Source organism: Ctenopharyngodon idella, chromosome 16, assembly GCF_019924925.1.
Source record: "Ctenopharyngodon idella isolate HZGC_01 chromosome 16, HZGC01, whole genome shotgun sequence".
Taxonomy (NCBI): domain Eukaryota; kingdom Metazoa; phylum Chordata; class Actinopteri; order Cypriniformes; family Xenocyprididae; genus Ctenopharyngodon; species Ctenopharyngodon idella.
This window is the reverse complement of record NC_067235.1, coordinates 2334944-2362207: the sequence shown is the minus strand read 5'-3', so window position 1 is coordinate 2362207 and position 27264 is coordinate 2334944. Positions and strand designations below refer to the sequence as shown.

Below are 27264 nucleotides of genomic sequence, written 5' to 3'. Positions count from 1 at the left end.
TTAAGCGTATATAAATGGCGGGCCAAATTACTAATCCACACTCGCACCTTTTACACCGTCTTACTCAATTTACTTTTTATTAAGGGAAATCAATGTATAATTAATGTAATTTGTTTTTAAAGATTTTATGAACTGTAAAACTTGTGCAATTTTGCTAATACAAATGGGAAACTTTGTTTTTAGTTGACAAGCAATATTACCTCAACAAGCAAATGTAAACATCTCAATTGCATTGTCTGTAAAATTGCAACAAACAAATATACAGATGTCCTGTTTTTGATGACAAGCCTAGAGATCATTTTTAACTCAGCCTCGTTAAAAAGTGCTTATTTAAAAATAGTTGTTCCATATGGCATTACCATAATCCACATCCATATATTAACATGAAAAATACTATTTTTAAAAATGTACAAGAACATAATTAAGTGCATACATTTCTGTCATTAATTTGGCAAAAAGGTTTTGTTGACTATGCATTTTACCTTTGAAATCTAAGACAAGTGCAACTCTGGCGTCACGTGTATCTTTCAGATTTCTCGTTAGCCACTTCTCCACCGTGGGGGTCAAACCGTTCTCTTTGCTTTACCGTTCCATTCCGTGCCGATCTGATCCGAGCCGGCCGGTACGGCTATGGTTTCGTTTTCCACTGTAGGGCTGATAACGGAGTTCTTCAGTCATTGCATTAATAATGCAAGAGTTTACACACGAGATGCGATGTAAATAGTGACCGCGTTATGGTGATCCTGAGTGGCGACGTCACTACTCGCATTCTAGCAGTACGGTTCGGCACGGTTGGCTAATTCCGGGGGGAGAACGGTTTGTAATCGTGCCGTGCCAGGCTCAAGTGGAAATACAACTGAAACCGTTCCTTACCATTCTGTCGGCCCGATGGTGGAAAGCGGATTTTATGGGTAGTGCATTGGTGTAATGGCAATTTACAATAAAATCTTTCTTTACAAATTTCGTTTCCAAACATATGTGTGACCCCTTGAACTTGGTAAAAAGATAATCTGTTAACCATCCTGACTGGATGGTGAAAACACTATTTTTATTGTCAATTTTTCATTTATTTTTGCTCATTTTAGTAAACTTTCACATTAGCGTGCACATCCATGCTGGTATTAATATGGGGATCAGCTGGAAATAGCGACCTCTCCTGGATTGATTTAGTATTAACATTATAATCTGAACGCAATCTATATATTACTTGCTTTTCAAATGTTTTAAAGTTGATCATCCGAGTGGTCCAGCAGGCTGTATTTGAAGACATTACGGGCCGTACACGACCCACGGGCCGCCAGTTGCCCATCCCTGATCTAACTGAGGTCTATTGAGCTATGAGAGAAATGAGTGACTTAACAGATTGAAAAGTGAATTCAGAACCACATTCTGTACATTGAATAAAATTGAGTGTTCAAACAACTTCTGAGATATAGAGTGTAATATTTTGTTTTGAGAATATCGTTTGCTATTTTCTCCAGTTTTGTTGGGTTACAAAAACTGAGACTGTTGAATTTATTATTTTATTGTACAATGTATATAAGAATTGATTCCCAACTGAGTTGAACTGTTGAGCTGCTGAATCCAAGTACCTAGAAATTTCAAAAAGAGACTTGACTACAAATATTGCCATTCATTGTACTTTGTTAATTGATAGTATTTGAGATTTACACACTTTAAACATTACAAAAGAGAATATTTTCTTAATACGGAATCTTAATTTAATCAGAAAGCAAGACTGTGTTGGTCTTTCACTTACCTGCTGGGCTACCTTCCTCTTTCCAGAAGTCGCACCTTCCTTCTGATCCATTGGCCCATATTGAAGATTATATGTGTGACACGTCATACCCGCGACACGCTACATTATGGCTTGAACATGAGCCAAACAGCAGTTTCTCAAAGCTAGATGAAGGAACAATGAAACATGAGGGCTATTTATACACACAGACTAATGAGCAACAAGAAACACCTGAACACAATGAAACAATGAACCAGTCAGAAAGTGACACAAGGAACAAAGAACCAATAAAAACAAGACAGGGGAAGCACATGACAGGATCACATAATGGGGTCAGGGAAATCAATCACATGACAAACCAGGAACATGACAATGGGAAAACTTCAAAATAAAAGACATGGTCATGAAACAACCCAAAACTGGGTTTGTTTCGTTAGCCAGTTAAAGATGTCTTTTTTTTTTTTTTTTAAGGGTTGATTGCTACTCTAGGAATTGCACTTGCACGTTCTTGTGGAGCCAGTTAGTGTTCTTGTGATGTCATTTGTAAATTGAAGTCATTGGTCACATGGAAATTATGCCCATGAGCAAAAATGACAGCAAATAGGTCAATATATATCCAGAGGAATAATACACAAGCCAAGCAACTGCCATTGAGGTGAATGTAAATGCTAATGTAGGTATTATTATACACCTGCTCGGTCTTCAGAACTCATGTAGCATGTTTTCTACCCTGATAATGCAGCACCCCACTAATCTGCAGTTATCAACAAGTACAGTTCTTTGGGCTTCTGGCAGAGCAAAAATAATTGTTTCTACTTCAACATCAAACAAAGGGTGGGAGGTGCAAGACAAAAATCTAAATGTGTTTTTTTTGTTCAAATTGATTTCATTTTCCATATGAATATTAAGCTTTTGTTTGTCTTTTATCTGCAGCCTATGCATCTGGTGTGCTGTCCCGACCTGATTTGCTGTTAACAAGCCAACATTTTTCTCATTCTCTTTCTCTCTCCCTCATTTTCTCTAACATCTGATATCCTTTATTATGTGATGGTGCCTGTCGTGCTCCACCACCGAGAGCACAGACTGAAAAGGCTGAGTAATAGTTTTCACATCGTCAGCCGCAGCACAGGCTCTAATCTCGTGGGACGGGCTCCATGTCAGAGGCCTGCAGAGCACAGGGACGCTCAGAGTAGCAATAGTGACCTCTTGCTGTGGCTAGCCAAGCGGAAATGTACTGTCCTCTGTGTCCACTACAATCATAGGGAAAAAACAACCTTAGCCGACAGCATGCAATGACTGTCATTTAACCACAATGTGTGCGTTTGCTAGATTGTGTGTTGTGCCTGTGTTTTTCTTCATCTTTCAAGGGCACACCTTTTTTTGACAGCCATTTGTTTTTCTGTGTGAGCAGGATACTCATAGTACAGGCGAGGACATCTACATTATAAAAGAACATTTGTATGGCACTTTGACTAAACGCTTTTAATGTGGCGCATCATGTGGGACCTTTTAATTTCTGTCTATCACTGACTTGGCAAGTTGCAGTAACATGACTAAGAACTACACTTTTTGTATGAGCAAGCATGCAGCATCTAAAGAAAAGGTAATAGTTAACCCTGGACCCTCTTACTTATATCAGAACCTGCGAGTTTGTGTCCGTGAGATCACGACGTGAGACTCTGAGACATTGTGTCCCTGATGAACGAATAATTGAAAGTACTCAGAATAATCAAATATCTAAATTAATACATAACCAATATTTATGATTAGTTCCTAATTAGAAACACAGTCGAAATTTAATAATCATTTGAAATTAGGGTCAGATTAAAGGCACAATATGTAAGATTTTCAGATGAAAATATCCAAAAACCAGAAGGAACAATGTAATATATTTTGTTGACTTGTGTACTTACATTATCTCAAATGTTTCCAACAGTGTTTAAATCTAGAGAAATCAGCAATTTTAACCAGGACACGGACCGTGTAACTGTGTCGCCTGTCACTGACATCATATCCGTGCTACCATCGATTTCCAGTTTTATTTTTGTAGGAACCATGGAAACAACAGACGCTTTAATATATTGTTTTATTAGGCAAGTGAGCAACTATTTGGATATATTTATCAACAAACTGATCATTGTTATACAAATAACATTGTACTTAAATGTGATTATCACTTAAACGCAAGGCTGCGATTATTTTTATTTCTTTTTGTTTTTATGCACAGCTTGTAAATGAAGTATGGCTCCAAATGCTAATCCATCTGAAAGCACTTTGAGTTTGAGTCGCTTATAATGTACATTTGAAAAAGCAACACTCGTCAAACATCTTTCCAGACATGAGAAGCATTTATTAACATCTTGTCCAACAAAGACAACATTTAATAAGTTTTTACTCCAAACTCACTTCATAACTACAGTAGAGCATCCTTCTGTGAGATGATGTGGCTTCTTACACAGAATAAGGCAGTCGTGTGTTTATTAGTCATGTTTAATCAAGAGTTTCAATCTTCTGTTTATTGCGTGATTTTTATTTATTTATTTATATATTTATATTTTTTTTTTTCCCCAAACCAGTTCAGCGTAAATCCCTGCCCTGGAGCCGATTCTAAACATTTCATTGGCCATGTCAATCACAGTAACGGTCCAGCCACCAGCCACCGAGTGAACACAGTCATGTTAACACAACTTTCAACACACTGAAATGTATTTAGTATGATTGTTTTAACCATGTAAAATAGCGCTGTGTTACTCCACATACGCAACGAAAAGAACGGAAGCAGCCGACTGCAGCATAATAAAAGCTCCGCTGTTCTCGAGACCGGTGTGTATCGCAGGTGTCTCTCATTAGCATTCGCTCCCACTGGCCTAAGTAGGGCTCGCTGCAACCTGCGGTGGACATCCAACTCCGCCCAAATCCAAGTGTGATGTCTGAAGTCATGCCTGTGCCCAATATGTCACCTTGTGACTCCTCATAGATATGTATGTAAATGTATATCTATGATGACTCCCCATCGCTGTGTCACCCCGGAAACCCAATTTGTTGTGTGTAGGTTTCCGATTAAAAAAAGACAAATATAAGAAGTAAATGATAAAGAATTAGGTGTGATGGTAAGTCTTCTTGATCCTCAAAGTTAAAGGGTTAGTTCACCCAAAAATGAAAATGTCATTTATTACTCACCCTCATGCCGTTCCACACCCGTAAGACCTTCGTTAATCTTCTGAACGAATCATGATTTGACACACTGATTCATAACGCTCCGAAGCTTCATGAAGCAGTGTTTTGAAATTGGCCATCACTATATAAGTCGTTATTTTGTTTTTTTTGGCACACCAAAAATATTCTTGTCGCTTTATAACATTAATATTGAACCACTGTACTCACATGAACTGATTTAAATATGTTTTTAGTACATTAATGGATCTTGAGAGAGGAAATGTCATTGTTGGCTATGCAGGCCTCACTGAGCCATCGGATTTCAACAAAAATATCTTAATTTGTGTTCCAAAGATAAACGAAGGTCTTACGGGTGTGGAACGGCATGAGGGAGAGTAATAAATGACATTATTTTCATTTTTGGTTGAACTAACCCTTTAACAAAGATAAGTGCAATTTTTTTTTTTTTTTTTTTCCCAAACCACTTCAAATCCCATCCTGCAGCTAATTTCATTGGTTAAGGTTACAGTGATGGGTAGGTTTACGGATCAGTGTTTGGTGTAGGCAGTCAGTACTGTGATTGACATGACCAATAAAATCGGCTGCAGGGTAGCATGGGCGTGGCTTCTGATGTCACACTTGGATGCGGGCCGGGATGGATGTCCACCGCAGGCTGCAACGAGATGCTTCTCCATGGGTCATGGCTCTCAGCGTGTCCTGCTTCATACCACCGTGACGATAAATCATGTTTTATTAACAAAATTCGGGAGGAGCACATTCAGATAATTAATCTAATTAACACGGGAAGAGCTTATTCAATTAATAAATTCAATTAGCATCAGGAGGTATATATACAGCAGAATTACTTCTGTTCTATGACAGTTTTCCAGCATCCCTCCACCACCCCATCTCCTCACTTATAACTATTCCTATCCCAACCTGGGATGGGGGAGTACTCTGGGTTTAGGCCAAATTCCGAGCTCGGAGCCCTCCCCTCGGAGAGCATGCCAAATACGCATAACCTTTACTCTATTTAATTATATGTAAGAGTGAACTCATGAATAAAACTTTAGTACTTTTGCTCATCCATGAACATCGACGGAGGTGAAGACAACAAGTCTGATGATTCCACGCTCATTCACGGCATCATTAAGCTACGACTTTATGAATAAGTGACCTCTAGTTGCAAAACTTCCATATTGTGCCTTTAAGCATGGAGCTAGAATCAAATTGAAACTAAATTCTATTAAATTTAGTGAAATTTACAGAAGCGCAAGTAAAATACCTACACGCATTTTACCTTCGCCCACGCCGTTGGATTCCGTCTTTAGGTCAATGGGTTGTCCTTACACATGGCAGATCAGTGAGTAGAAAGCAACTGAATAGTTGTGAGAATATTGTAAGAGGCTTCACAAGTTATCCTGACAAACTCCCTTCAATTTACATAATTTTTTAATTTATTGAACAATCCTCTTTCATTTTCTTTGTGATCTGTACCTCTTTTGCCTGCCTTAGTTCTCTAGTTATCTTTCCTTTGTTCTTATTTTCCCACCACTAGTTAGTTTCCATTCATTATATGATTATTTATATGATTGTTTGCATTCATTTCATCATCTTGTGTATTTTTTTAAGCCCTTAATTTCTTTCTGTTCATTGTCTGATGTTGTTTGTGTTTTGAGCACACAATTACGCTGCTACTCTGTTTGTAATACTGCCTTTGTTTTGTTTTATTAAAGTTATTTTATTATTTGCACTCTAACATTCTTCCTGGTCTTCTTCATGGACCTAACAGTGACATGCAGCACAACAATTTTTTACTTGATAGCATTGCCCGTTTGCCCGTTTTTTTTTTTTTTTTACTTGATCGCGTTGCTTGCAGTTTACTACTGAGGCAACCGATGTTGAGGGCCGAATTTCTGCTTTAATGTCAAACGGAAATTCCTTCTCATCAGTAAGGTGAGAACCTGACCCGTTATAAATCTAAATGTACTCAAACGAATTAAAAAGTGTACTATACAAGTAGTAATAAAATGTTTGTTGTTGTAATGATGATAATGCACTCACTAAGAGTTGCTCTCTGGTCTGCGTTAAGAAAAACAAACATATTGATGTGAAGTTATGGAGGTATTCCATTCTGGATGGCTTCTGTACACAATTAGCCCTGGACAGTAGTGACTACCTCAGCACCAGATTACTCTGAAGATCCTCCATAGTAGCCGGAATAGTTCTGCGCAGCTCGGTAAACAATGTATGGTACGCACATAGGCTGTAGGACAGAGGCTCATCTCACTCCTTTGACTATCTCCTGAATCTCCTTCTAGCTGCTTTCTCAGCTCATGCTCAACTGTCGGCATTTCACTTGATGAGAGCCTTCTGGTGTTCCATCACTAAGTTATTTTGGGTGTTATGGAGGTAGCAATTAATTGTCCAAAAATCACATAAGGCGACCACTGCGCCTGTCCTCTAGCAGTTGTTTGGTGAAACAGAAAGGGTTGCCTTGACAAGGACAGCTTACTTCCTTGCTCGCTCTTTGCTCTGCCTCCTGTGCTACTAGAGTCATGAGCTTTGTCCTCAGGATGTTGTGTATCGCTAGAGGTTGTTTTTCCTCTCTGCTTGCATTTCAAGGTCTGGAGCACTTGCCGCAGCTGTTTGACCAAAATCTCTTTAAAGCTAGCAGTGATTGCTATAGCAGTGATTGTCTGGAGATGACCATCTACATCCCCTTTAGGAGAGGCATTTATAATTTTGGTTACTTTAAACTATATGGTAACACTTTATTTCGATAGTCCACTTTAGACATTCTATTAAAGTGCATATTGCAGGTTAATTTTTTTTTTCGAGGTAAATATATAACCTTGTACGAAAATACCAAATAAAAAGGTACTGCAGGATTTAAAAATGTTTTGCAGGACATAAGGGCACAAATTTAGTAGATAAAGTGACGGTCTCTGTAAAAACCGCTTTTTTTTTTTCCTCAACGTCACATCATTTTACGTCACGAGAGGGAGTCATTCACCGAGCTCTGTGTTGACTCAGAGACATGATGGTCACGGATCCGTCAGAGATGCAGCTCGATGAAAACGTGAATTGTGCACTATAAGTCCTGTTTTTTTTTTTGTTTTTTGTTTTTTACATTTGCTAACTACCAAATCAGTCGTGATGAGAAACCGCTATATCACGTAACGTTAGTGTGGACAGATATTAACAAGTGAGACATAGGCTATGCCTGATCAGAGTTTATTAGTTTCTGTTATTAGTAATCAATACTCCTAGATGACCAATACTAGCTTTGCTATTGCTCGATACATGATACTGATCATGCCCATTGGTCGACTGTGCGCACTGCGTCCCCGGAAACTAAATTGCCATAACGCGCCGAAGGGAAGTGGCCTTACTCGGGGGTGTCCGAATGGCCTATTATGCACTCTGTGGCTGGCCGTTCGTGGACACTCCACAGTGCCCCCTAGAAAGCAGAGAGACAGGGGTGGCCTATACATCCCCTTCCAGCTAGTCCCAGCTGTAACCTATCCAATGGGGCCCCTGTATGCAGTCTATGTACAGGCCAATGTCAAGGCTAATAATGCATAATGAATAGCTGTAATGTGTTAAATGGTGTTTCCTATGCGACGTACGGTAGGTTTTTCCCTCAAAACTGCTGTGATGGTGAAATGTGGACTGTCCATGGACAGCGTACAGGGGCCCCGTCCAATAGGTTACAGTCGGGACCGAGGCAGGTAAGTGAACTGAGCGTGTGAAATCCACGTTGCGGGGACCTCGGAGGGTCTAGAAACACAGGTCCTTTTCCGTGTGGGTTGGGGGAGCGGCCTGATGAGCCTAGGGACGTCACCAGACACCCCAAAACTATCAAAAACATTGTAGGGTTATTTTTTATGCTCTCATAATATAGTATCTATATATAAGTATCTATAACTTCAAAACGAAATGAGATATTTTCACCAAAATTAACACACATATGTATGGACACACTCTGAGGACACCCAAAAAAAAGTGGTGGCAATCAGGCAATAGGTGGCGCTACAACTGTCAAAACCTTTAAAAAACATATTTTTCCTTATTAAATTGCCTCTATTGGCTGTAAATAGTATTTTCCATCTATTATCTAAGTGTTTACCTGCTTGCTGAATAAAATATAATACCTTTTTATGTGCTTAAAGGCCTTAAAGTGCTTGAACCCCAGTAAATGCTGCTTGCAGCTTTAATTTTTTGTTTTTTCTTCTCGCTGGGTTAAATGCTTTTGCTAACAGTCGTCTCTCTGCTTTCTTCTTTGAGCACAGACAATCTTCTGGAGGAATACAGGAGGCACCAGGAGGGTCCCGATCCATCTTACAAGTTGAGGGAAAATGTGAGCAGGAAAATGTACCGCATCAAGAAATTCCTCGCTTACATGTCGGAGGGGAAGACCAACCTTGCGAGTCTTGCTTTTCTCAACGAAACGGCCAGGATTCACAAGTAAGGCTGTTTTCAATAGCTTACAGCATGGTTTGCGATCTAAGACGGTGTGTACATGAACAGCCTATCGGTCTGTGTCAGATAGGCAGCACATGGACAAACCCTCCCCTCCGTCGACTGTTTATCTGGGCATTTACCTCCGACCTAGACACGGTCCATTTTAAAGTCATTTTTGCAAGTCATCATTCACTTACTTCAAATCGTACCCGCACGTCCCCGGTCTACTTTCAAGTAATGACAGGTGTCATAACAGTGTATTTACTTCAAATCGTACCTCCACGACCCAAGTCTATTTTTGAGTAGCGGCAGGTGTAATAACAGTGTATTTAATTCAAATTGTAACTCCACGGCCCTAGTCTATTTTCGAGTAACGATGTACACGTTCTTCTTGTTTAAGCAGTAAAAGTGAGTGTCCATAAAGCGCGTATTGAAAGCCCATCGAATAAGCTGCAGGAGGGACGTTGGGGTGGGCAAAGGCCCTGTGTGTGTGTGTTGTGTGTACATGAACGGCCTATCAGACTGCCGTCGGATAGGTTGCAGGTGGGATATGTGTAACGACAGTGTATTTACTTCAAATCATACCTCCATGGCCCCAGTCTATTTTCAAGTAACGACAGGTGTAATAACAGTGTATTTACTTCAAATTGTACCTTCACGGGCCTAGTCTATTTTCGAGTAACGATGTACACGTTCTTCTTGTTTGAGCAATAAAAGTGAGTGTCCATAAAGCGCGTATTGAAAGCTGCAGGAGGGAGTGCATGTGTTGTGTGTACATGAACGGCCTATCAGGGCCCTGTCATATAGGTTGCAGGTGGGATGCTGTTTTGGACTTGACCATTTTTGTTGATTGTGTGCACAGGTGGATCTCCTCCTTGAGGCAGGCCCACATGAAGGAGATGATGGTTAAGCACTATGCACAAAACATAGCGCAGTTTGTTGACTACCTGGCTGAGACTCCTCCCTTTCATGAGGTGACAAGTTGGGTCCTCATCGGGCTTCGGTGGGTGATGAGGCAGGTGCTGAAGTCCATGCGCAGGGGTGTGGCCGCACACCAAGCGTCAGTGAAGGCAAGGAAGGACGAGAGGGTTATCTCCAAGGCGACCCTCCGGAAGTGCCGGGAGCTTTCGAGAGAAGCCATCCCTGAACTTCTGGGTAAGTTTTTTTTTTTTTTCTTTCTTTCTTTCTTTCTTTCTTTCAATGTTATGTACTAAAACAAATGTTACATTTTGCTGAGACTCTGTTTTTCTTTATTTTTTTGTTCCAGGAGTTTTGGAGAGGGAGCCCTCTCCCAAGAACCTGTGGAAGTTCTACAGGCACTTCCTGGCCTTCCTGGCCTCCATTTATGGCCACCGTCTATTAAAACATGAGCATCCAGGAGGTGGAGGGGGCGAGGAGATCCACCTCAGAGAAATCATAAGTCATAAACGTGAGTGTTTGACATCATGTTTTGACGTCTCTCTTATGGTTCGTATTTGTGTTTTATATCGGTCCTTGACTTGTGTTGTATTTTTCTTTGTGTGATCAGATCACCAGTCACAAGACCAATCAGGCCTACGGGCCAGCCCAACTCGCGCTCCTCGACGACGAGTACGAGTGGACCAAACGGTTCATGAGAATGAAAGATATTGCTGGGTGGGAAGAGCGCAAAGTATTTTTTATTTACGTCGACACCTAGCCCCTGCAAAAATGTAAACAATTACTTCCAAGAGGCATGGAGAAGCTGTCCAACCTTCACCGACCTCAGAACGTCCATCCCCAGCTACGTAAGTGTCTTTCTCACAATAAGCACCTGTATCTCTTAGCGTCGCAGTACATGTCATCTTATCTATTTGCCTTTGTTTCCAGGCAAAGTACACACACAGTGCCGAGGACAGACTGAAGGTGTCAAAATTCATGTGCCACAATGTCAAGATGGCAGGATAAATTTTACACCAGCAACTTGAAGGCGAAGCAGGCCTTGGAACACCGGAGGCACTGGAGGATCTGGAGATGAGTCCGATCAAGTCCGGCAAGCGGAAGCGAAACCCCGTGACCCCAGCTCGCAAGCACATCTTGCAGGTCTCCTCCTCCTCCTCGGAGATGACTTCGGGCAGCACCACCTCCCCTGAGGGTTCGGTCAAGTACCAGGAGTCGGGGGTGTCCACGCTGGAGTCAGACCAGGTAAACTGATATCTTGTAATGAGACAGCCACACTTACAGTGTTTTTTTGTTTGTTTTTTGATTGGCAAACTAACGATCTGTTCCTCTCCATCTTTGACAGGATGACGCCGAGGAGAGGGCCGAAGGAGAGGCCGCGGCTGCCAGAGGGGACGTCCTCTCGCTGACGTCCCGGCGACGACTGAGGAGAGGAGCCCACCGGGCACACCCCAGCTCACACAGCGTGCCAGGCGAGGAAACCCAAAGGTCCAGCTGACTCCTCTGTCGTGCTTGAAGAGAAAATTTACAGCCCACCAAGTCTCCCCCTTAAAACTGCGCAAGGTTATCGTCTCCAACAGCACCACGCTGTTGGGGTGGAAGAAAGACAAGAAGGTGGCTCGCAGGGTCAAGAAAGCCATCCACAAGTGACGCAGGGAGAAAAGAATCAGAGAAAGGTAGCGTAAAGGAAAACAGGCTTGAACTGAGCATTGTTGTTCAGAAGGACATTGTTTGAGGGCCTTCTTTTAGTTTTATTCTTATTTTGTGCCTTACGCTTTTTTTGCTTGCTGTTTATATATTCTTGTTACATTTTATTTTCCTTGTTTTAAAAAAAAAAAAAAAATCTTCATATGTTTTTCTATATTTTCCCCTACAAAAGGGTATTATTGAAAAATATTTGGACAACACTGTAACACTGTAATAATATTGTAGTTACACTGTAGAGAAATGCAGAATTTAAGTATTTTCAATGAGCGGCTCCAAAAGATGAGCTGTTTTCAAATCCTCCTCACCTGTTTGCATTTTCATGCTAAACATGGCCAAAGTTTCAAAACACGAGTTGGACGTATGACAGAGTATTTCTGTGCCAAATACACTACTTCTGGTTTTGGTACAGGATTCGGAGAGTTTTTTTTTCGAGTGTGGCCTGTATGACGTCAAAAGAGAGCGGAATTCCTTGTATAGGCACTTCTCCCTGATAAGCGTGTGCACACACATCACCCAGAAGAAGAGCAAGAGCACGCCAATCAACGCGCTTCGTTCGGGATACGGAAGCCGAGAGATTTTTCATCAGTGTCCAAATTCAGGGGCTGCACCCTTTGAAGGCTGCATACATCATCAGGGCAGTCTCACTTAAGAAAAACAACCATTAGATTGCAACGTAAGAAAGACATTACAGTATTTTACACCTCACAATGAGTATCAGTCAATTTTATTATGGTTACTTTTCTTAAATATGACATCCTTGATGAAGTATTCAGCCTTCAAATGCGACCTCCGGACGACGCAGTCTCCGAAATGAGACGCAGCTCCTGTCACTGAAGGAGTGTGTTTTTGGTTGTGAGGGAAAGATTACCTTTTTCAGCTTCCCAAAGAACCCAGCGTTAAGGGAACAGAGGATGAAGTTTGTTTTTCTGGGGCAGCAACGGAGTTGTGCACGTATGCTTGTTTGTTCCCGGGAATTCGGTGATGAATACTTTGTAAACAACTCCCAGTTCGGTGCTGGATTTGCAGATCGCAGGTGGTGAGTAAAGCTGCATCAGATGTCTGTGTTTTGCTGGCAATCGGCGCGCAAGTGCATATAATGTGAACAACACAAACGTTTTTATTCCCTTTTATTCCCTTCTGTTTGAAGCAGAAACTGATTCAGAAGTGGATGTATAATTCACTCTTACTCTTCTACTTCTGAATCAGTTTCTGCTTCAAACATAAATGCTGAATTAAACCAGTATTTTCACTTGCCATTGTGTAGCGTTTACTACAGTTGTGCGAGTGGATCAGATAGCCCGAGCTGCTGTGAGTGAGTGGAGGTGGAGACTAATTTGCATATCCATGGTTCTGTGTATGCTAAATGAAGCAAGGGTGTAGAGTTACATTTAAGCTATTTTAAGGCATTAAGAAATTTTCACAGAAAACAAAAAAACAAAAAAACAAACAAAACATTTAAATATGTCATGTTAGTGATCAAAGATGAGTTTCAAGGGATCAAATTATTGACTACAGGGGGACTTTAACTATGAGTAACTTTGCAACTAGATGTCAACTAGAAGTCATTGAAGTATCAGTATATTGCCTGCTTAATATCTGCTAACACATATATATATATATATATTTTTTTGATGCTCCCCAACAGACATTCTACTGACTATGAGTAACAAGTACAAGTCAAATTATTCTACCAACCCAAACCCTAACCTCGTCTACTAATACTCTAGTTGACTTGTAGTTGCAAAATTATTTTGAAGTAAGTGAAACTAAATTACTTTAGTTAGTTCAATGTCTAAAGTGGATAACACTTTATTTTGATGGTCCCCTTTAGACATTTTTGTGGACTACAAGTAATGTTGTACCTACATGTCAACTAACTCTCAGTAGAGTGTTAGTAGACTGTCTGCTTAATATCTGCTAACACTTTATTGTGATGGTCCTCCAACAGACATTCTACTGACAATAAGTCACTTTGCAATTACATGTTAACTTATTCTACTAACCCTACCCCTACCAGTCTACTAATATTCAACTAATACTCTAACAAGAGTTCAGTGACATGTAGGTGCAATGCTACTTATAGTCAACAGAATGTCTAAAAGGGACCATCAAAATAAAGTGTAACCCTAAAGGGGACTACTGAAATTAAGTTTAATCAATTTAACTGTTTTTTTTTGTTGTTGTTTTTTTTAATCATCTTTTGGCTTCGCTTCATGTCATGCCTAAGAACATCTAAGAACACCTAATGCATGGTAAAGTCAAAGAAGCGCACAGCCTTCCATGCCAATTGCTTTAATAAATCAATAAACTCTCTCTTTGGCATCTAATTATCTCTAAGTTGTAAGTAGCCTGAATTCAGTTCCGAATTGCATGAAGGAAAAACATCTAGTGTTCTCAGATATTTAAGGCGAGACACCCCAGGTGAATAGGGTAAAAAACTAATAGATATCACCATACTACCCCAGCTGATTGTTTACATTAAAAATTGCAAACATTTTTTGTATTACAAGTTTTCTAAAATGTTATGTTTAAATATGCAAATGAGGCATTATCTAATTAAATATGCGCTAATTTGCATACATTTCTAGAACAAAAATCTGAATATTGGATGACGTCAGGTTCAAAATTCTCGTTTAATTTTTTGGACATGTTAAATTCAATGGGAATTTTGGATATCTCTTTTTATCACTCCATAAATCAGAAAATATTATCAACAGCTAGAAAAAAAATATTTTCACCATTTTTTTTAGGAATAAAATGTTGTATAAAATCAGGCAAATTAAATATCAACAAATCCCTCTGTAAAAACCTTCAGAATATAGATAGGAATAAAACTGTAAAGTTTGGTGTATATAAGTTCTGCTGAAGTGGAGATTTCTGACTCAGAGCAGGAGACAAAACTCATTTTGAGAAAACGGCCTTTAAAGATATTTACTGTAATTGAAATCTATAGACGCAAATAGATAAAGTCCTATAAAATATACACTTAAAAGTGTATTTTGGATGTTTTCTTTCCACCAGTCTGAAAAAACACTTCATGAAAAGCCAAAAAGTGCAAAATCTCAAAATTGACAGGTGCCTGAAAAAACAGTGTTTTTGCCTGTAGTGTCTCCCCTTAAGGACAATAAGCAAACTTTTCCATATATATAAAATTGATGCCTCCAATTTAAGATATTTCAGGACTGTTTTCAGAATCCTAAGTCTGGGTAACTATAATGAAACAAAACATTGACATTGTATTTCCGTGTAAGTGGACATCTCTTTTGAGAATATATTAGGCTTATGTGCTCAGAGAAAGGCGTCTAAATAAAATTACTGAAAGGAGAAAAGTGCTTCTGTAATTACAAGTGTGTTTCTCAGTATAATTCAGCTGTCTGCTGCCAACATGTCCTCTGCTCTTTTCCCTTTCAGTCAATAATTACATTTCTTTTTTAAAAAAGAAAACTAGGCAAACTTACTTCCAAATGTTTTGTCGCTGCTGAACAAGTGGCATTCTGTAGTTTTGCTTTGACGTCAGTGTGTTTTTTTTTTTTTTTATGTGCTATGTATAGCACACTCTGTAGCAATGAACCTGAGGTTGTGAGGAAGAGTATGTGCGAACACTGTTCCAAGGTCACATGATAGAGGTCCACTCCAGAGGCAGTCACGTCTACACTGGTACAGTACTCTGTCTCTGGGATGTACTTTAGAACGCACTGTTCTGTCTGTAGCTCTTCACTGCAACAACAACAACAAAACTATTCTTAATCAGTATCTTGGCCTTGTTCTCAGTAAAAATATCTAAACATCTTTAAAACAAAATGCATTGAGTAAATTGCAAAAGGTAAGGCTTTTTTTTTTTCATAGAACGTACAGAATCTTCAATTTAAATGTATTTTTTTTCTCTCCATTTTCATATTCATCCCAGTTGTTTTAAGCATAAAACCCACTAAAGTTAGGTGAAAAATTTAAATCTGATAAATAACAGAAGACAAATTATACTTTATGTTAGTTTGTCTGAAAACATGACTTAAAGACACCCATAAAATGAACATGCTGGCATTAATTGCTCACTCTTATATCATCTGACTTACTTAGAACATAAAATAAAGTATCATAAAATAGATACATGCAACTTTTGACGTCTGATGTCATTTGTCTGGAAACGACATTTGGTAAAATGTTTGAATGCTACTTACTTAACATGGTTCCTGAAGCATGGGTCCTAAAGCAAAACCAGATGAAAATCACTTCTCTAATGAAGACAGAAATTATGCAGGATTGGTTATGAGAATCTTTGGTACAGCCTTGTTTGCTATTATAGTGAATGCATGACAGTAGTGGAATTATTGTGCGACAGGGCAAAGAACTAAACCTATGAATTACTTGGATGATTATGGTTTTACTTATTTTAAGAACTGGAATAATATAACTGTAATAATCATCATTTATGTGACTACAGTAACCATAAGCTTAAATTTCACATGCACACAAATATACTGTACATTTCAAATATGTTAATAGTACTAAATAAGTTCTAATAAATGTCATTTTAATTGCACCTATTTGGACCATTGCACAGTAGGGCAATATATTTTTCACTCTTTCACTCAGTTGTCCTGGTAGTGCAGACAGTTACTGTCAAGGGAATTATGTGCCCATCATTCCGAACATTATACTATTACTTCTCCTCTACCATATTGACAAGAAGGAAACACAAAGATAGGAAACACACTCTTAATGTCATCACTCCATGTTTTCATTCCAATGAAGAATTGGATGGTCATTACATCTTTCAGCAAAAGTCATTTTAAATCTCTGGAACATATGTTGGGGTTAGACATCAGTAGAATTGAACTGAAACTTTGAATCAGAGAATAATCTGACTCTGTCTCACATCTGAACCTTATAAACATCTGAACTTTTTATTTTTTTATTTTGAGAGAGTGATGTTTAAAACATGAATTCATCATTTCCGAACATTACTTATTTTCATTGTCTGCCTCTGGTATGGAGAAAGAGTTTACTAATAGTAATTGCCAAGACATGTTTTTCCAGATGGATTCTTTGTATATCTTTCACACAATGATTGTGGTTAGAATAGAACTTTTTTTCTGCTTCTTTTTTTTGTGTTTACCCAGAAATGCAGCAGTCAACTTTAGATAACGCATTTCAATGAAACATTCTATTTTACAATTCATTTAGCATTAATAATACAATGTATGTAAATTCCAAGGCTGTCATGTTCGACGGAATTACAATATAATGTTCCCAACATCTGCTGAGAGTGGAAAATATATTCAGTGGTCTAGTTCTGTTTTTCCACTCCGAATAAACATAATATGAACACATTTATGCTGTGACATTTAATCAACAGGGGACACCCTGCCTCATGAATTGGATTAGTATAGTGCTACTGCAAGCCACAGTATTGTGATTGATTCCATTACCATAATACTGCGTAAACAGAAATGCTTTTACTAAAGATAGAGTTAAATGTTTTGTATTGCAACAGTCCTCTCAGACAGTGGAAAGGAGAAAATGCTGAGGAATAATCGTATGGTTAGAGGAGCATAATAGTTAGTTTGAGGGTTGTGGGGTTTTGCTGTAGTGAAATATTACCTGTAGCAGAAACTCAAACGCACTGCAGTTCTTGTGAAGCAGTAAAACGAAATTGTCTCACATATGGTAATAAAGACAGCTTACAAATGTAATTTTCATATGCTATAGTTAGTGTGGGGACAAAAGAACAGGGTGTTTTTTTTAAACAAACGATTGCCTTGCATGTCTTTCATTAATATGTGTTAGTAATATTCTAAACACATCAACACAAATAGTAATTTTTATTAATTTAGCCATGACATTACACAATGCAATTTATTAACAATTTACAGCCTACAAAAATATTAACCCCTATAATATTGGGTGTTCTCACATTCCAACCCATATATAAAACAAAACACTCGAAAACTATGAACAGAACAACTGTGTACAAGCGATAAGAACAGACAATGGGCTGATCAAAACACAGAGCTTAAATACACAAACCAATCAATGAAATTAATGACAGGTGCGCATGATAATCAAATCAACGAGAAACTATAGAAATGAACTGAAAACTAGGAAACAGAACTAAAACACGTGACAAACCCATCCAAAACAGAAACAACACAGATTACCCGTAACATATCCACCATCAAGAAGACATGTCCCCGCACCTTATTAACAACAATAACAAAGTTCAACAGAGGGCTGGAGGGGGCTTAGGTGGGGGATGCAGCACAAGGGAAGACCACAGGAGCCAGGCGGAGGAGACAACATGAAGGGCCAGGGAGGCGACAATGGTGGCAGAAGCCAGGAAAGAGTTAGCGCTAGGAGGAGCCAGGGTGGAATCTCTAGCCGGAATCCCAGGACATAAGGGAGGAAGGAGCCATGGTGGAGATTTGGCAGATGGAATTATGGGGACAACCGACTGAAGCGGAGATGATTGCGGTGGAGACCCAGGCGGAGCCAAGGAGCCAACAAGACCGGGCGACACAGAAGGTCCTGAAGACCAAGGCGGAGCTGCGAGGACGAGTGGCTGAGGCGAAGCCAGTGTGCCGGAGGACTGAGGCGGAGCTGGTGTGCCCAAGGACTGAGGTGAAGCCAGAGGGATGGAGGAGCTCGACGGAGCCAAAGGGGTGGAGGGACGAGTCACAGACAAAGGCCCTGAAGTCCATGGTGACGGCAGAGCGACAACTGACCAAGGCAAAGCCAGAGGGATAAGGAAGCCCGGTTGAGACGGAGGCTTGGAGGTTCTAGGCAGAGCTAATGGGTCGACGGTCCAGGGTCAGAGGACCGAGGAGAATACACAATGCACCGAGAAGACAGCGCAGGAGGAGATGAAGGGCTGATGAGAGGCAGTGAGGTCAGGGCTGAATGACTGGGCAGTGCAGACAACCTTTCTGGCTTCTCAGGAACGTCCCTCTTGGCCAACTCGGAACAGGCAGAACAGGTGGGAGGGGGAGGCAGGGCGGGAACATATACATCAATAACTCTGTGTTGGGCGACAAAACAGGCTTGGTGCAGGGTGCTATCTTCATACTCAAAACTAATTAAGAAACAGAACTAAAACACACAACAATATGTTTAATTCAGCATGTTTCTTGCTGTTTCTTTGTAATTATTTGTGAAATACTAACAACAATTTCTGAGTGTAAACTGTTTCAAAGTAAACTTTACACCAATTTTATTTATTATTATTATTATTATTTAAAATTTCAGTGTGTCATCTGGGTTTTGATTATTATTTTATATGTGTAGGTTCACAGAGAGCCCAATATATCTGATGACAAGTGAGGTCAATCTCAACAGAACCTTTTAACTAAGATATGTCTACTTGAGATATTCACTTTACTGACTTTCTCCACACAAGCTCAAACATCAAACAAAAGAGTTCTTCTATTTCATGTGACACTTCATTCATGGTAAGTCATGACACCTATAATTCCTGATAATGGTTTCTCTAGCAGCACTTAGGGAAGTTTAGCCATGTTTTCATGTTGAGAAAAATATGTGGCCATGACACACATTTTGTCCTTCAGTGCAACAATTATGCTTCTCATTAAAATCTCTGGGGACGTTATTAACAGCTAGCGTATTGATTTATCTACTGCTATTTTAAGGAGGCTTTCCTACTCAGTGACTGGAAGATCTCAATCTCATTAAATTAAAACAGAATGATGGACAAGGATATGCCACTTAAGACTGCCAGTTATTATTTGCTCTTGTACAGTATATTTTGGGCCAGATTTACTAACAGCTTGCGCCAGCGCAAACCCTCTTTTGGCATTAAAAAACTATCATCACCGCTACCCCCGATTTTACTAAAGACACCTTGTGAAAAATTAGCGCTGAAAAGGCATGGACATGGTTGTTTTTGCGTCTGACATTACTGCATACGCTTTTCTAGAAGTTTCCCTTTCAGATGCAAAATGTATGGGAGGAGAGTATTTAAATGAATCATGCAAGGTAATTTACTAAGGTTTGCGCTAGTCAATTTACGGGTATTTGCACTATTATTTGCTGCCCAAAAAAAGCATGCCTGCTCTGGGTAGATTGTGTCAGTCATTATGGAAATCCGTCTGTGTTTATGTTCTTTAATTTATGCGTCGTCAGTAGATCACACACAGCAGAACTTTCCACTCCCATCTGCGCTTTTTTGGAATTACGCTCTCACGCTAATTTGCCCTGTTTAGTAAATCTGGCCCATAGTATGCAAATACAAGAGGAGTGTGGTCAGTCCAAAGAAATTATACCATTTGTGCCCCCATGAATTAACAGGACACTGAACTTCACATTATTTGGCATGTTCTCATTCATCACCATTGCATTTTAATGGGTTATATAGAATAAAATCATTTGAATAACAACTGTTACAGCCAAAGCATTCACCGGGCTCACCCAGCTAATTAGGTGCTAAGACCTGTATATCAAATTAAAAATACAAAAAAAGGTCTGCACTCTAAAACACATTTATTCGAAACACACAGGGGATGACAAATGTTCCAAGGTGAAGAGCCGAAACGTTTGTCATCTCCCGTGTGTTATGAATAACATCTGTTACACCAATTTTAAATTTAATGCAAATAAAATATGCTTTCACTGTTTGTTTGTTTGTTTGTTTGTTTCTAAAAAACAAATTTACAAATTTATATAATACTTCTGTATTATGAATATATGACATTATGGGTGGCCTTTATTTTGGCATGTATCTGGCCATATAGAAGCTCATACTCTATGATAATGAGAGGAGGAGTGGAGGGCCAGGTGTGAAGGTAAAAGGAATACAGCTTTTCGACCACACAGAGAGCTTTTTGGAAAATGTGTTAGTTACTTTATTTATTTATTCATTCATCCATCTCTCTCTACACTGAGGGTAAACGCTGAATTATTGAGTGGCAGTTCACCTAATGACTAGTTCTTTTCTTCTGCATTGCGTTTACTGTGTAATGGCACAAATGAAAAATCTCACAGCTTTTCAAGATAGCAAAATCAATATTCTATTTTATTTAATGGGCTGGAGTGTCTCAGTAGATAGGGTGAACTGTTCAGTAGTAAACCCTTAGAACTTCTTTGGTGTTTTTTTTTTTATGTTCTTTTTGTCTTTTGCTTCTGTTATTTTACATTCTTGGATTCATTCATTCATTCGTTCATTTATTCATTTGACATAATTTCCTGCTGCAATTTTCCATACAATGAAAATGGATGCCGGTACAATACGATAGCTTTACATGAGAAACAAACTTCCCTCTCTGCCAAATCTCATTTGCGATCATTCAAAGATTGAAACCTAGCTGCCTCAAGACACATTCACCACATTGATATCAGAAATGTCGGATGTTTTTGTCTCTTGCATTTAAGAGCTGATGAAAGGAATACTTTATGTGAATACCAACTTAAATTTCAACCTGTTCCTCACACAAAGCTATTATGTCTTGATGGAATACAGTGCGCGAGTTGTCAAACTGACTACTTACCATTTTTTGAATTACATTTTTATTGTGACTGTAAATGTATTTGCCCATTATATTTTTGTGCAGTGGTTAGGGGTGGAGTTACTCAAAAATATCTATAATATACTTATACTAATATATTTAATAGGCTACATACTGCGGTTGAAGCCTCTTTCATGTTTCACGTTATTCAAACCAGCTTAGGCAAAATGTTCCATACTGAAAATGAGGATATCAAAAAAGCAACATTTTGGGTGAAAATCACTACAGCGACTTTGATATATTGTATTCTTATATGTAGAAAATGCTATTTTTAAAAATATGTTTTGAAATGACAATACAATAATAATAAAGTACAGCCAAACCCAGTAAATGCATAAAATCCGGACCCCTTTGTCTTCTCTAGAAAGCATCTGGTAAAAAAGAATCACTAGTTAAACTCTTTCAGACAGGTGATGGGCTTAGTTTTTGGATAACACATGATTTTATTATTACATGTCCTTTCCTTTCCTGGCAGACAATATTGGCAGAAGCAGCAATTCATTCTTGGCTGATAGAAATTGGAAATCATCTTCTGAAACGGACAAATCATCTGTAACCTGTTTCAGAATGCAGCTGACTGCTGAAATGCGTGAGTTGGGTTTCTGACAATCTCTTTCACCTATTCTATCTGTTCTTTTCTGGCCCACCCTTTTGTGTTCACCATCTCATTTCTGTCTCTCTCTCACACACACATACAGTAGGTGCAGATGGATACCTGAATTCTGCTCTTCTGTGAGATGATTACTGCATCGCTCTAGAGAAGGTTATGTGCATTTGTCCAATTGTTTACTTAAACTCACTCATTCTGTAAGACTTTATTTAACTGGAGAGGCTGTCTGAGAATGTGGGATTTTGGTGTCACGTGCTTTAATATCAAGACTGTGAGAAGTATGATTTAATTTTATATTATCAATTGCTCAGCCATTACCCAACAGAAAGATGCACCCAATATATACAATAATGAAAAACGAAGGTACAGCAGAGCACTCCAAAGTGAATGCCTTCTGGTTTCTTTTTTTCTCCAAGATGTGTTCTCATGCTATTAAATTTCTTTTTCATGCTTTGCTTAGTATATAAAAATTAATGCCCTGTATTTTTAATTTGAAATCATTGTAGGCAATGACCTCTTTGACATACCAGTGCATAGACTTCATTAAATATTTGGTAACTCATTGATTTTTACTGTTTTAATTATATCCTTTATGTCAGTAAACAAATATCTTTGTTTAGCATGACGGATTAGATTCTTCCTCCAGCACCGCTGTTGTAATGGAAGTTTTAAGGGTCTATAAGTTCAACTTTCTCTAAAATGTGATTCATACAGGGCTGTTTTCAAAAGCTTTTATTCATATATAGTTTACAAAAAAAGGTTTTTCATGTAGCTTAAACATGGCGCTAGTAATGCCAATGTGATGGGTTTGATTCCTGAGTCCCAATAAATGCATAAACTAAAATGATACTTTAATCAATGTAAGCCACTTTGGATAAAAAACATCCACCAAATAAATGTAAATGTCTTTCAAAAATAACCAACATTACGAATCTGATTAATATGTCCTCTGTAGGATTAATGGTTAAAATCCTTGTTACCTGAGATTGTTCCAGTCGATTTGATCAAAATAGCAGAGATAATTAACATTCAATCATGAGATAGTATTTTTGGGTTATGACCTTACAAATATATTTAGGATATGATGCTGAACTTATAAATATATTTAATCACTTACAAGGTAAAGCCCTATAGTTTTTCTGTACTTATTTACTTTACTATTTGCACTAAAGTACCAGTCTATATCTCTAAACCATCAAACAAAAACTTTTATAATAACAACTGACTGAAAATATTCAATGGCCAACTTATGTATATCAGCGCACTTTGTCAGATAATTTAACATAAAATACTATATCTTCTATTTTACTATTAAAGCTTGAACTCATTTTCAATTTTTCATCTATGGAAATTTGTGAGTGAGATTGTCCTGCTGTTACCAGGTAGGAACTGATGAAGAAAGTGACTGGTCAATTATTCATGTGAGCAGATGGTGCCACTTCTGCTGACTGTACGTTTTCACTGTTGAAGAAGAAACACAGGAGCTAAAAACGGGGGAAAAAGAAAGAAAAGGGTTTGAAACTAATGGTTTCAATGTTCAAAGCTATACAACAGGGTCCTTAAAAGCCCCGATATACTTCATGCAAAATCGAAGAACAAACTTGTGTGACGTAATTTTGAACAAAATTAGGCCAAAACGAAATTTATCTTAAGGGTTTTTCAGGAGATCGAAGCAGCCTGCCTAACTTTCTGAAAAAGTTTGCTCCGGCTGGTAAACACCTTCGAACTACCATTGGTCTGTTGTGATGATGTAATAGCTGGGTGTGGATCTGATGGGTGTAATATTCTTTGATGTGGAAATCTTCTCTGGTTCGTTTCTTCTGTTCAGTCTGTTGAGGTCAGACGTCCACGAGTAAAAACATGAACACACTGGAAAGCTGCTTTATAGTAAAAACTGAAGTTGTAATTATTTTAGTATTTCTACTTGAAAGTGACACTAACACTGTTTTTTCATGTTTAATACTGTAAAGCTGCTTGATTCAAAGCAATTGATTGTATAAAGTGCTATAAAAATAAATGTCTATATAAATGAAAGTGACATGACTTGACTGGAATGACGAATTGCAGATCCGGTGCAAACATATTCATGTCGCTATGATCAGATACCTTCTTAACTGCTGTTTTTGTTGATGTTATAACAGTCTATAGTATTCGGTAATTGGTTAAATAAACACAGGTACATTTAATAAAGGTAATTATTATAAAGGTAAAAATGACCCTGGCACTAAATATTGCCCCTACTGGAAAGGTTAATTTCTGACCCTGATGGATAGTACCAAATACCAGTCGATTTTGGCACATAACCTGCAAGTCTCTATACTAAAGTTGAAGAGGAATTTCATCTTACAGCATGATAATAAAAATCTAAGTCAACAAAGGAATGACTTCATAAGAAGAAGAAAATCCAAAATCCAGACCTAAATCCAATGGAAAACTTGTTGAATGACTTGAAGACTGAAGATCCCCTGCAATTTGATCAATCTGGAGCTCTTTTCAATTCAATTCCCTTTTATTGTCATTGCATATAATACAATGACATTAATTAGAAAACCTTATGGTGCATCCACACATAACACAACAACAGTAATTAAGACACAATAAATTTAACACTACAATACAGGAACTTGACAGTTCCGTATAAAGATATTGCACATTGTTATCACAAAGTGACCCTAACTGTAATTATAATTAGTGCAATTGAATCATGACCATTCAATGTGTAATCAAATTTGATAGACAGCTCTGCTAAACTGACAGACTGTTATTCAAAAAGACTGGCTGCTGTATTAAAAGCGTACTAGTTAATTTGATCAGAAGTGTGTAGATTTTTTGTAGCCATTGTATATCTGAAAGCAGAGCTTAATAAGAGGTAACGTGTGAGAGGTAAATAGAGACGACAACATATGTGGTGCGCTTATAAACACCACTGGATTCAAGATGAACCTCAGAAGGCCCTGATAACAAAATGCTGATGTGAAACATAATTGAACGTTACCTTTTCTTATCATTTAAATAACTTTCCAAATAGCTTTCCTCTCCTCTAGAGCATTCTTTGCTCTTCACTATATTTGCTATATATTTTTTCTGGTATACTCATGAGGTTTATTTCTTTTTGGGTCATATATTTTCTGCCCACACTTTATGCTTCTGAGAGTATTGTATTGTTTTTGCTTAAATGTCATGAAATGTATTCATGCCACACCGGTGCAAATTTTCAGCGTAGAATGGGCATGATTTTTAATTCCCTCTGATAAGGGACTGATCCATATTTTACACCAATATTAAGCCATCAAAGCATGGGACATCAAAGTGTGCCATTCTTTCAGTCAAAAGAAAGGAGCTGATTGAAATGTCCCTTTGTTGTGTTGAAAGAATCTCTTCTCCAGAGACTAAAAAAATATCCCCAGCTCTCTGCATGTCCCAAACTATAACTTCAAATTTAACAGCAACATTTCCTTTGTTATTCAAAACACTGCATCATCTTTATTCTTTCATGGTAGATTTAACGATTTAATAATCTGACAGTTTATAAGAATATTGTTGATCCACCAACCCAAAGTCTTACCCTAACCCTGAAATCCGATAGGGTGATAGAAATGTTGTTACAGAATCAACAAGGATGTTGAGCCAGGAACATCTACTTGGTAAAATCATAGCCACCAACTCAAAGCTTAAATCAGACTATGATTGAAAGAGCTTAATTAGATAGTTAGCAGGCTATGAAGCTTACAGGAGAGAAAATGAAACAGGTATATGATGCATGCAAATCGTTCAGTGTTTTTATCTTTTAGGGTCAGTGCACTGCTCTGTACAGAATTGTTTTTGCTGTGATCACAGAGCTTATCAAAAGTCACCCAAGAACACACAGTTCTCTCCATTAACCTAACTCTTACCCCAGGACGGAACGCAAAAGGAGTTTGTTCAGCCAGTGTGTAGTCGGCCGTCATTTGCCACTTTAGAATATCCAATTAACAAAAGTAATCATTGAAATGTGGAAGCAATTCTGTTGTTATGGTAAATGCCATAGGATTGATAATCATATTAATCCACGATAAGCCGCCCATTTATTTCTCCCTGTAACTAATGTGAAATTTGCAATTAATCATTGTGGTTTAATTAATGATTTATCGTACATAATGTGGTTGGCCGTAGACTGATCGTATCATTCTTAATTCTGAAAAATACAATTATTCCGCATGGAACAGGGCCTTCACATAGGAACGAGCACCAGTTTGCTCTTTGTAAGAACTAGGGTGTTTATGCATAATGAAATGCTTAATATTTATGAGCAACCAAACTTGTTTTGTAACCTAAACCCAACTTGCAAACATCGCCCATTATCTGCTCGCAGTAATCAATCTTAAACTCTCAATTACCCACTGGCCTTAGTGCTAGGCGTGTAGAGATTAATGAAATCTCTTAGGGATACTCACTGCACAGCTGAAACAAGACAAGACCCAGAATGCTGTGCTTCGTTGCTAGAGACAATGGGCTAATTGTGCAGGGTTGTGCCTCAGTTAAACATCTCAGCGTCAATGCATCTCTGGGGTTTTGAGCCTCTGCCAATGATTAGGTGAGCCACAACATTAGACACGCACAGGCATTGTCTCTTGTTATGTGTCTTCTAATTAATGGGTGGCGGCTTCTTTATCTAGGAATAATGTGTTGGTCTCAGAGGGCAGCTCTTTGATTATGATGGGGCAGAACCTTATTCTGTGCAGCGGGGGGAATTCCTTCCCAGCCTTTGAATGACATATGAACAGATTAGTTAAATAAGCCAGAGTTTCCTGTAAATGTGTTGGTAATATTTCTTATGTTAACCTCACTGTAGCAGTGCCTCTCTGTTGCGCAATTACTATACATATCTCCGTGTCCGTACAGCAAATTGTTTAGGATTCTTAGAACGTCTGTATAAATATGACTGATCAGTATTTATGGAGACATCAAAGACTTGTGGGCTCATGATGTGAGATGCTGAAATAAAACATGCCTGTCTGCATGTGTACTGACTGTACAATAAATACTGACAGTGGAATAAAAGAACCTGTCCTGTGTGACTGGCCCCAACATCAGATAGACAAGATTTTACATCGGACAACTTACATAATGAATCGCTGTGGACTGTAGGTCAGTAATAGGCTTATGTTAATGAT

General features: G+C 38.5%; 1 long non-coding RNA gene across 1 annotated transcript; it reads right to left on the bottom strand.

The window, feature by feature from the left end:
* Nucleotides 1-667: 667 nt before the first annotated feature.
* Nucleotides 668-15695, bottom strand: LOC127497272 (uncharacterized). Its single transcript, XR_007925497.1, has 3 exons — nucleotides 15445-15695; nucleotides 1760-1902; nucleotides 668-1592 (listed from the first exon to the last, which is right to left on the bottom strand). It is a non-coding gene; the product is annotated as an uncharacterized LOC127497272 (long non-coding RNA).
* Nucleotides 15696-27264: the final 11569 nt, after the last annotated feature.